Source organism: Balaenoptera ricei, chromosome 2 (genome assembly GCF_028023285.1).
Source record: "Balaenoptera ricei isolate mBalRic1 chromosome 2, mBalRic1.hap2, whole genome shotgun sequence".
Classification (NCBI taxonomy): Eukaryota; Metazoa; Chordata; class Mammalia; order Artiodactyla; family Balaenopteridae; genus Balaenoptera; species Balaenoptera ricei.
This window is the reverse complement of record NC_082640.1, coordinates 167,226,951-167,239,645: the sequence shown is the minus strand read 5'-3', so window position 1 is coordinate 167,239,645 and position 12,695 is coordinate 167,226,951.

The following is a 12,695-nucleotide window of genomic DNA, read 5'->3' as shown; positions in this document are numbered from 1 at the left end:
GTAACGTCCAACTGGAAAATAAATGGTAAAGTTGTAAGGTTTGATCGCTCTACTTGACTTTTTAGCCACTATTTGCATTATTCTGAAATTTAGCCATTATATAGGTCATCTTGTATATTAATTTTGCTCTATACTACTAATAAGACGTTAAAAGCAGATGATTCTGAAGAAAGATCCTTTTAAACTGTGCAAGTTCCTTAAATTTATAAGTAGAGTCTCTCTCAGTGGCTTCTCCAGGCAATAATATGAGCCGTTTCTGTCGTCTTACTCTTCTTCATCTTCCTTTTTAATCTTTAATGACTTTTGTTTCATATACTTCTTTGGCTGAAATTTCCATCTTAAGTATCTTAAGGTCCTTCGTATAAATAATTTGTTCCTAAGGACCCCTCAATTTTAATTTTCTTGGTGTCTTATTAAATAATAAGTGTTTTGTAGTACTGAATAGAAAATATTTCAGGGACTCAGCACCTTCAGAAACAAAGTCTTCTTAAAGCTTGCTTAGACAAGTGACAATGCCTTAAACTTTAGCACAACTTCATTCTCAGGAACAGGACATAATATTCAAAAGAGGTTGATTAAGCTCCACTTCATAAATTATAGAGTTGGTCAAAGAACAGGACTATTAAATAATAGAAGATTTCACTAGAATTGTTGTCACTGATGTCTCATCAAATAACTTTGGTCAATACCCAGTTTGGTAACCATTTTGAAGATATTTAATCAATTGCTTTCAGTCTCCTTATTCAAAAATTCAAGGTTTTTTTGATGGCAGCTTGCCATTACTTATCTCCAAACTAGTAGTGTTATACTTTTGTTTCTTATCTGAAAGTTGTCTTTCTCACCGTATAGCCATATTCAGTGCTTCATATTAAGATTAAAGGAGTTAATATTAATTGAGTCCCTGCTATATGCCTGGTACTAACTAGTTACTTTTAAAATGGTATAAAATTAAATAGTAAAAATCAGAACTCTACTTTCAGCACTGAAATCATGAAGGAGTTAGGTCATTCCCTTAAGCAGAAAACAGGTATAAAATGGATTGAAATTACTCAAAATAATCACTTCAAGAACTAAAAATGACCAAAGGCAGGCAACAAGTTGAGAGGTGTTTATTCATGAAAAATGGCTGTTTCATTGGTTAAGAAAGGTGAATTTGTGGTCTTTCCACACTAGATTGTTCCCATCTCCAACTCAGAGGATGACAACTACAGCCTCACTTGCCAGAGGTAGAAATTTGGTTCAAGGCCAAAGCACAGCAACTAGAAACCAAAAAAGAGTTTGGGACCAAGATAATCATAGAAAAGCTGAGATAAGCTCTACACATATCCCTGGGTGACTTCTAAACTATGCATGCAAGCCTTGGAGAAACATGAAAATTTGTTGCATCTTAAATGTATTCCTCAATCCACAGCTCAGGAGTGCAGAGGATAAAAGATGCATTGGCTTTTGGTGTCTGAGAATAGCCTCTGTCTAAATCATTGGCTGACTGCTGAACTACATAGGCACAAAGTAGACCCCTAGGGACAAAAGCTAAAGAAAAGTGAGCAGAGACAGCAGTAGATACACATCACAGAAGTGAAGGATTTTACATTTGGAGATCAGGAAAGTTAACTGACTAGTAAAACAAACAAATAAAAACAGCAACTGTCAGAAGAACAAAATAGAATTGAGTCACTACAATGTATTGCCTGGTGTCTAGCTTTCAACCAAAAATTACTAGATAAGTGGATAAATTAATAAGTGTAACTCATAATCAGGAAAAAAGTCACATATGTTGGATAAAATAGCCAAATACTTCAAAGCAATCACTATAAATATGTCCCCAAAATTTAAAAACCATATGTCCAAGGAATTAAAGGAAATGTGCTAATAATAAGCAGCAAATAGGGATCTCAAGAGAAATTAAAAGAATATAAAAGAACCAAGTAGGAATTTTAAAGCTGAAAAATACAATAACTAAAGGTAAAAGTTCACTAGATGAATTTAATAGCAGCATTGAGATGACAGAAAAAAAATTATTTGTGAACTTGAAGATACACCAAAAGAAATTATTCAATTTGAAGAATGGAAAAGGATTAAAGAAAAAAGAAGTCATCTAAAATAGAAGCTAAATCTTTCAGAAGATCACTAAAACTGAGAAATCTTTGGCTAGAATAAATATTTATCTAGCTAAATCTTTAGCTAGAAGAAGAAATGAGTGAACTACACATTACCAATATTAGGAATGAAAAAGAGGATATCAATACAAAGACTACAGATAGTTAAAAGATAAGGGAATATTATAAACACTCCATGCCAAAAATCCTTTCACTTTATGTGAAATAAGTTCCTTTAAATACAAAATTACAAATATTAACTCAAGAAAAATAGAAAAAATGAGCACTACTATATCAATTAAATAAATAAAATTGGTTATTTAAAACCTTCTCCCCCAAAATAAAGGTCCAGATAGTTTCACTGGTAAATTCTATTATTTAAGGAAGAAATTCTGCCAATCCTGACCAAATTTCTACAAAAATAAGGAAGAAATCTTTGTGAATTTGTGTTATGAGGCTAATATTACACTGACGACCAAGCCAGGCAAAGGCATCATATGAAAACTACAGACTGATATCTTTCATAAACATAGATGTAAAAATCCTTAACAAAATATTAGCAAATAAAATCCAGCAATATATGAAAAAGACAATGCATTATGATCCCAGGAATGCAAGTTCATTTCAAATTAAAAATCAATCAATGTAATCTATCACATCAAAAGATACTTTTCTATGAATTACTTTCTCCCCTGATACATACTTCATTTCGTTTTCAGTCTTCTATGTAATTCTGCTTATTCTTATTTTATATATGAGGAATCAGAGATCAAAAAGGGTTCAATAACTGGCCAAACTTTACATATCATATAAAGGAAACAAGAATTTTAGCTCAGGTCTGCCTTATCTTAAATTATTCTTTCTACTGTGGACTCTATCTTCCACTGATGACCTGCAATAATATGAAAAATCTACACGGACAGATAAGAGGGTCTTGAGAGTTTTTTTTTTTTTTAATAAATTGCTTGTGTTCCCTCCAGTAGTACCTTTGCCAACATCCTTTATATTCTGGGTAATAAACACTTAATCCAAAGCAGTATGTTCCATGCTGTTGGACCCATAATAACTGCTCTACTTCCCTTGCCTAGCACCAGATGCCCAGACTCCAGTCTCAGTAACAGTTTTGTAACCTATGAATATGAAACATTAGATACATAAAAGTTCCCCATGTTCCATTTGGTTAAAAAAAGACTGTTACCCTATCTGTGGTCCAAGGAAAAATGAAAATACAAGGGGCTTGAGTCCTGCTTCAGAGGATGCTTTCTTTTTTCCACAAATAAAATCATCAAGGCAGCTCCAGGGAGTTTGTACATGTAATTAAAACCCATAACTTGAGAAAATAAAATGTCCTTTTATATATAAATACCCATGAATACTCTTGCACTGAATCTATAAGATCTTTTGAAGTATTAAATAAAAGTATCATGAACAACAAACAACAAAAATTCACAACATGAGACCATTTGGGACATGGGAGTAAACCTTGTGGAAAATTCAGATTAAAGATATTCTTTAGAAATGCTTTCAAAAGCACTTTAAAAAAAATACCAATACTGAAATGCATGAAATTCTTCTTTAATATTTAAAAAAGTTATTAACACTGAGCCTTCAGATTTAGACATCCACACTCTAAACAACATCACTTCTTTCTGTAGCACGCATTTCAAGTTTTGTTCTCACTTTCCCAGATTCCACATGGACTTTCAAACTCTCTTCTGTAAATATCATTATGTAGTTAATATCTAGAAATATAGAAGAATATAACTATCATGTCTGTCTGTTTATAAGATCAGACCCATCTATTTATATAATATCATAACACACACATATATGTGTGTATATATATATATATATATATACACACACACACATATACAGGCAATTTCATTATTTCCTTTACTGGTATTTTCTATTGTTCAATATTTCTGTTCCTGGGTTTCTATACAGGCATTCTAGGACTTTTTTCTTCCTCCTTATTGAATAGCTTATGGTTATGCCTAGAAAAGATGCCCATATAGAGCTCTAAGAGTGATGAAGGTGAGCATATTGGAATGAGATGTAAAGGAAGACTTTCTATAGGTTATTATGTTTCAAATCTGAGAATTAATGTCTAAATTGTGGTTGGAAATATAGTTGGATTCTTAAGAACCATGAATTGCTCGTTAAAAATATGAGTTCTCTGCCTCCGTCAATGAGTGGATTCCAAGAGGAACCTACATTTTTAACAAGTATTCTAATGATTTGGATATATATAGTATGATACTCTTTGGCACCAAACTATAATTTGGAGAAGGGTTCAGATTTTTATAGAGGCTAGACTTTCCTTAGGCGTTTTTAGAGGGACTATAATTGCTGGCCATGAGGCAGTGACTCTACAAAAGATATGGTCTTGTGCAAGGTCACTGTCAGGATATAGGAACTTCTAGAAATAAATCTCAGAGGGACAGTTTAGTATTATTTAGTCTATAAATTACCAAAGGAGGTACAACTATTAGAACTCTGCTTTCATATCCAAGCAAGGCTTCCCTGGGGAAAAACTACCCTCATGTGCTTACACACATTCCCCTCAACTAATAATGATACTCCGCAGGCAATCCACCCTCCGAAAACTTCTCCAAAAGCCCGATACATTCATACAATTATTTTAAAGCCCAGCTCAAGAATTACCTATTATAAAAAGTCTTCTTTAAACATAGTAGAGTGGTTAATTCCTGTATTGTGATGTCTTAAATTGAAAATTACTGGAGTCCAAACTCAAATGGTTCAGACAATGAAGGTAGGAAAGGTGCCAAGCAAATCAAAATAAGAGGCAGAGAGTAATAGAAAAAGTATTATCTGGCTTCCTTGACTTTATATTTTCTATGGCCAAACAGAAAAAGGAAGATAATTTCTGAGGAAAATTGACCATACTTTTTATTTATAATACATTCACAGAAATGTGGAATTGGACATTTGCATTTATTTACACCAGCTTCTATCATTCCTTCCTTTAGTCATCATACTCTCTCTGGTATTACTCTCATCTCACAGCAATGATTCCACCCCCCCCCCCATTCATTTTTGCTAGCTAATGTTAATGTGTAGCCTGAGATACTAAGCAGTTTCTCTGTATACTGCATGGCTCCAAATCTGTTGTGAATAAAGAGAGGATGGAAGTGCATGGGCCAAATGTGTGGGTCAAATTGGCTCATCTCAAGAGTGCAATGGTTTCCCATTCAGTTAGTGGTCATATTGAGTCTAGCAGTTACCAGATCCTCAGGTGCCATATCACATTAATGCAGAAAGCATCCATCTGGTCTGAACCATGTTGTCATATTTCATATAAGCCATTCCTTTCTATTTTGCAAATATTCCAATAAAGGTGTCAGACTCAGTTAGGGAAATCAAGTATAAGCATATATCATCAATGCAAATATAAAATCAAATCAGTGTTAGGTCTTCAATACATTAAACCCCTGTCGAGTCTAATTACAGCTCCTTCAAACATCCTTTCATTGGAGAACCCTCGGTGTTGCTAGAAAGGTAGCAGGGATCTTGCTGCAGACATTGCAATCCCCAAGGACGAAGAGCTGATATTTTTGTCAGTGTTGTATGTAATGGTAGCATCTGCTTCTTAAGCAAATCCATTCAGTTATTGAAGACCTTCCTTAATAATTAGACCCATTTAATCATTCAAAACTATTAGAGCTATGCATTTTAATACGAGCTAAGCAGAATAAGAGAAATGACTACCCAAGTGACTACTACTTTGGTTCTACTGGTCTGCCCTTCAAATATATCAAAGCCAAGGACTAAAATTTAGTTTAATTACTTTTGAAAGACTTCTTGGTGCTTCAGTCTCATCCTTGATCACTGGGAGTCTTAAACTTCCTCTAGTCATTTTGACTAATTCCAATCTTCGCACAAGTGATGTTTAATTTTCTCTCTCTTTCATTCTCTCTCTCTTTTTTTTAACCAATTTACTGGTTTAGCACAAGTTCTCTTATTGGTGATGAGTTGATGCTGGAAACTTCCAGCTTACAAAAGCCAATTGTTTAAAATTTAGGATTTATTCAGCCAGTTTTAAAACCAGAAGTAGCTGAAATTGGCTAAGGTGAGAGTATTTACACCATGGAAATTGGCAAGCACTGCAAATCAGAACTCTTTTTTTCCAGAGAACTGGTTTACCAGCACATTCATAACTGTAATAGAGAAATGTGATGCCAGCCACATCATGTTATCTTCTAATATTTAGGAAGCTTCCCATTTGCAGTTTCTACTGACAGAAGTTTCTGTAGGCTCTTCTTTAAGACCTGGATGACAAATTCTGTTTTATATGATGTTATCTCCTCCTTTCCAAAGTTTCAGATATTTGTACCACCACAGTGGTACCTCAAGTACAGTCAATATTTAAACAGCACGACAACCTATGTGATGGTCTAGGATGTGTCTGGAGTGTATGACTGTAAATAACTAGATGAACCAAATTCTCTTTTGCTACACCATAGGCAGAGTATTGCATTAGTAGGAGGAAAAGAATTTGATTGAAACTGAGCCAAACAGACAAATGGAGAACAAAGTGACATCATGATGGATCACATCTTAAGAGAGAAAAAAAAAAAAGTTTTATTTCTATAAAGAGACACTAAAATCTGCCTCTCAGCTTCCTTGAATTCAGAACCAATTTCTAACACATGATATCACAAGACCTGCTGTCATCTCTGAGATCTCCTTTTCCATTAATGCCATCTGTATCCCTACTATCAACCCTCAGGACTTTAGTCCACTTTCGTGAGTATTTCTTCTTTGCAACTGAAAGGCCTAATTAACAACAAAAAAAGACTATTCATAATCTATAAACTATACTGGGTGTACATTACAAATTACTCAGTAAGGGTAATAGATTACAGACTTTTTCTTCTAAAATTCCAGAAGCTGGGCACTGATTCTGTAGCCTTCCCAACTCTACCACCAGTGGTTGGGTATCCTGCCTGTTAACCCAATTCCTTGGGTAACCCAGAACTACATCTTTCAATGATATAAATCTCCAACACATAGTCTGAAATATCCTATGCCAACTGGCTTTTCCCCATGACCCCCAGTGATCATTTGCTCCATGCCTGAATTTTAAGATTCTTTAGAAATCCTAAAACATCTTTAACGTCCAGGCATGTACTTCATAAGGTTCAGGAAATTATTTGCAAAATGCTTCATAAATGCTGAATGCAAGCATTTTAAGGAAAAAGTTTCCATAACTTTCAAAAGGTTCTCAGAAGGATTCATAACCCTGTAAAAAGTTTATGAGTGACTGCCATATATTCTATATTGTTTTCAGACTTTGTTTTCATTAGGGTAAAGCTAACATCTTTAACAAATAGTGTCAGCCAATAGGAGATTTATTGTTCATGTAAAAATATGGGGCAAGTAAATAGGTGGCCAGAAAAGTCTTTTTTAATGACATCATCCAAAGATACAAACTGATGGAAGCTTTGCCATCTTCAGGATATGTCTTCCAAAGATTTCCTGTAAGTTATCTCTATTCCAATCAGCCATAATGAGAATAAGTAAGGAGGAGTTCATATGAAAGATTATAAACCAAGACTGTTAGTGGTGCATGTTATTTCCATACCACAGTCTAGAACGCAGTCATATGCCACGTGGTTTTGAGGGACACCTAATTCCTAACCTAGTTTAAGTAAGTCTATTTGTGCTTTCCCTTAACTTTTAAACTTTTTAAAAAAATTTTATTTATTTTATTTATTTATTTTTGTCTGCTTTGGGTCTTCGTTGCTGCGCACGGGCTTTCTCTAGTTGCGGCGTGCGGGGGCTACTCTTCGTTGTGGTGTGCAGGCTTCTCATTGTAGTGTCTTCTCTTGTTGTGGAGCACAGGCTCTAGGCACGCAGCCTTCAGTAGTTGTGGCACACGGGCTCAGTAGTTATGGCTCGCGGGCTTTAGAGCGCAGGCTCAGTAGTTGTGGCACACGGGCTTAGTTGCTCCATGGCATGCAGGATATTCCTGGACCAGGGCTTGAACCCGCATCCCCTGCACTGGCAGGTGGATTCTTAACCACTGCGCCACCATGGAAGCCCTCCCTTAACTTTTACATTTTGATGGTTTACCTAGTTTAATATCTTCTAAATGGAATCAATTCACTGTATCCTCTACAATAAAAGATCTCTTGACCCTGGACAATGTTTCCGTGTTCAGACTTTGTCAAATTATGTTGACATGCTTCAATTCCTAATCTAGTCTCTCCTCAATCTCTCCTCACAGTCACGTGAGACTCTTGTAAAAGATATATTAGCACCTCGTTTGGGGCAACTAGCTCTGCTTAACTCAAACTCTGGTTAATATTCATTTTAGGCCTGTAAAACAAATTTACAGCCCTACTAAATTTGAATTCTAGATATTCCTAAATAAGGTATTAATGATTAGATAATTATGAAGACAAGACACGCCTCGTCTCCACACATGATTCACTGGTATTTCATATAGAGAACAATAATGCATTCTCACCCTTCTTTACCCTACTCAAGAAAGTATGCAACAACCCTTTCACCCAAACAACATCCATATTCATTAGCTGCTCAGAGTGTGAGCACGTATGATAAGACTTTAAGGCAATCTCACCACAGAAGTCAGAAAACGGAATTAAAGAGAAAAAAACTAATGAGTATGGGGTTCAAAAAAAGTTTCTCTTTAATGTGCATCAAGCAGTTTTGTGTAATGCAAGTAACTGCAGGAATCTGCTATTTAGCAGTGATGGGTCATGCACAAACTGGGCTTCTTCTGATCCCCTGATGGGCTAGCAGCATGTGCTGAGTACCAGTCATCTGCCAACATGTGAAGGATGCTAACAGATTTCCCTATAATGAGCTCAGCGGACGGGAGTGCTAGTTAAAGGAGAAGGTCAAAGATTCATGTTTGTTTAGTTTCATCCAGCATGTCCATGTCTTCCTCGGATGTGCAGAAGTTAGCTTTATCTTGCTTGCTACTGTTTCATACTAAATTAGCCAACCTGTCAAATGGGATCAAGGTAAAAAGGTTGGTTGTAGCAGCTAAAAAATTACAAAAAGTAGATAGAACAATATACAGAAAACTGTATCATCTACATACATTAGCACAAGTCCTCATTTTTCAGTCTTTAATGAAGTTAGGATGAGCCTTAAAGATACAGTACTTTGAGAAAGTGAACATTATATTAAAAATAAAATATTCCCCAAAGGCATAACTCTAGTGTCCAGCCTAAAAGCACATCATGCCCTTAAGTGCATCATTATTTTTCACCAGTAAATAAATGTGAGGTGAGCTCACGAACACGTCCAAAGCGGCAACATTTTCGTTGAACTGAAAGATAGCTCAGCCAAGATTCAAAAACGAAAAGACGCAATAGTAAAAATCTGAATGAATATATCATGTCAGGTTCAGTTCTGTTAAGTCTTCATCTAACACACTCTTATTCCAATTATTAATGACCTACCTCAAATAACCTTTCTCAGTAGCCCTGCCCCCGTCACTGCATGTGCCAAAAAAAAAAAAAAAACTTTCTAAAAATGTCACTGCAGAGTTCCCCTCGCCTGATATTCCTCCATTTTGCTCCTATATTATATATGGCTTCTCCTATAACAGTCAAGAGTCTCAGCAGACACAGACGAGTACTCAAATGACTCAAGAGACCTAACAATACATTTGCAAAGATGTGGGAAAGGTTAATGAAACCAGAAATAGATGATGAGGACGCAAAGATTAGTCACAGTGAGACATCACTAGCATCCAGAGGGACAGAATAGCAAGGAGGGCAGAGAGCTTTACTGTAATATTGAGAGCTTGCAATGGAAAGGGGTTATCCTACAAGAACTGTAGTTATGGAGGAAACATGCATCACCAGAAAGCACAGTCCAGATATGGAGGGAGTAGAAAAGAAAAGCCCTGACTTCTCTCTTCCCACTTTCCAATCTTCTACTGGTGACTCACTTTGGCCAAGCCCAACTATGAGGCAAAAGGCAAGATGACTCAGAGCCCAGGGAGAACCTCTGAGTGAGGAAGTAGGGCAGACAGAGAAGGGAGTGGGTGAATTTAGGGAGGAGAGTAGCAAACTGAATAACCACATGGCAGATCTTCTTTGTGGGATCCTTGAGATCAAACTGTGCTTTCTTTTCATTGGATGCTCAGCATTTAGCAGTATCTAGTGCACAGTATTTGCTCAACAACCATTGAACAAATAACCAGCTGAGCTTGACATGATAAAGATTTTTATTTCAATGCCAATTATGTTATTCCACTATATCACTATGACCCAGGCTAACTTGTTCAACTTCTGGGTCCATCTGTCAGAAAAGATGGACCACTCATGAGACCTTGAGCCTTAGGCTCATGCCATCTTACAACCTAGCCCTGAGCTGATCTACATTCTCTTCAAGGCAGCTCCCTGATTTTTAGTGTTAAAGTATCCAACAACTCTTACAAACAAGGCCAGGCTACCTTCATATAATTCTCAGCATTCTGTATGATGCCTGGGATAGAGAGAATAGAATATCTGTGATTCATCAGCATTCACTGAAAACTATTCTCTAAACAACAACTGATATTGCTTACATAATATAGAATCAGTCATCACTTCTCTCACCCTAAAAAAGAAATCCTTACTGTACAGTTACTCCATAACTATATGATAGGTAAGGTGACACAAAACTCTTTCATCTCTTCCCTCTTTCTTTAATGGTGTCATGATTCTTGTAATTGAATCAATTGTCTTTTGGAGGCTGAACCACATACTGGTTCAATTTTTCAAATTGTGAGCCATTAGCAGATAGTGAAATCAATTAAGTTGACCATGACTAGCATTCTTTAATGAGAAAGTATAGGATAGAATAGGACAAAAATGAATAGAATAGAACAAAATAGACAAAATAGAATGTACTGCAGGTAATAAGGTAGCCGCGGTCATTATGAACTATATGTTTGTGTTTGTGTGTATACATGTATATTGTATGATTAAAAGATGTTCGAAAGCCACTGTACTACATGAATGTTCTTTTTAAAAGTATCAATAGCACAAAAGGGTCATTTCTGACCCATCCTTCTGAAATGGAAGGCTCAATAACATATCTTGTTTGTATCCTCTTTTTTCTCTTTTTACATATTCACATTTAGTACATACATAATTCATTTGATTAATAAGAATGAAAAGGAGCTCTTCCTTATAATTAACCTAAACCTTCCTGTTGCAGATGAACACTGTTCTTATGATATCACCATCAGTGTATTGGGGTTTTCCATATAATTCCATTTTATGTTGAAGATAGTTTTTAAGTCTTCAGTTTTGTGGCCTTATTCTCTTTAAACGTTAGGATAAGTTTTGTTTCCTACCTCAGTTTTGTGTTCTGCTTTCTTCTCCCTCAAGTACACTTCTGGAAAGCAAGATGGAAAGAAATGGAAATAATTTCTCATAGACTACGGAAGAGGACTTTGTCACAAAGAGGAGGCTAACCTTCCTGCCCAAAGTCCATCTTTCCTTCTCTAGAAGTATTGTGATCTCAAGATCATTGGTTGCAACCACTGGTAATGTAGAGATTTATATGTAGAAATTTATATGCTAAAAAAAATAAAAGCATTAAAAGTTATATGAGTGTTTCTAGATAAATGGGCAATTTACTCAGTTTTCTAAACTATGAAGTTGAATATCATAAGACCTCACAGTTAATTAATTAATATAAATTGCTTAGTATCATATCTAGCTCAGAGTAGGTACTAACAAATAAATGGTATCAATCATTGACAGAATCCTCAGTACATTTAGATTTGAAATACTTTCAGTGCTAATACCTGGGGTCTAACTCATTTTCAGTCATTATCTTCAGATTAAATCAGAGGCGTAGATTTGATAATCATCTTGTAAAAATTATCTCTCTGATCATAACTGCTACTTTTCCTTAAGCCAAGGATTCACCCTGGGGTCCATGAGTATGGGGGCTATGAGAATGCACCTCTCTGATCTGCAGCCACAGGGAGCATAATGGACTTATAGCCCCAGCTGCTACCCTGTGACATCCATTATTTTCTCACTGAAGATAAAGAAGAGTGATCGATCAAGATGGCAAAATAGGAGGACTTGGACCTCACCTTCCCCCACAAACACATCAAAAATACATCTACATGTGGAAAATTTTCACTGAAAACTAACTGGCAACTGGCAGAAGGACTCCTGTACAACCAAGACTGTAAGAAATATCCACACAGAGTCAGGTAGGGAGGGAAAAGCAGCAATCAGGTCAGAACCTGTGCCCCTAGGAGGGGACTCAGAGGACAAAGGAGATAACACAGGTGGAGATCTGCCCTGGGGAGTCAACGGTTCAGGCCACATATTGGGTGCCCTAGTTCTGGGTTCTGACAAAGGGAAGAGGAGCTCCCTTGGCTGGTTGGAGGGCCAGTGGGACCAACAGGAAAACTGTGAAAAGCCTTGATTCCACGTGTGAGGAGCACACATGCGCTGGCTTGCTCCCGAAGCAGGGCAGAGAGGGCAGATTGAAAGCAGCTTGAGAGGCTGCCTGGTTTCCCACTACTGTCTCAGTACATGCCCCAGCCTGAGCCGGGTGAACATTCCAGCCCTGCTTACATCA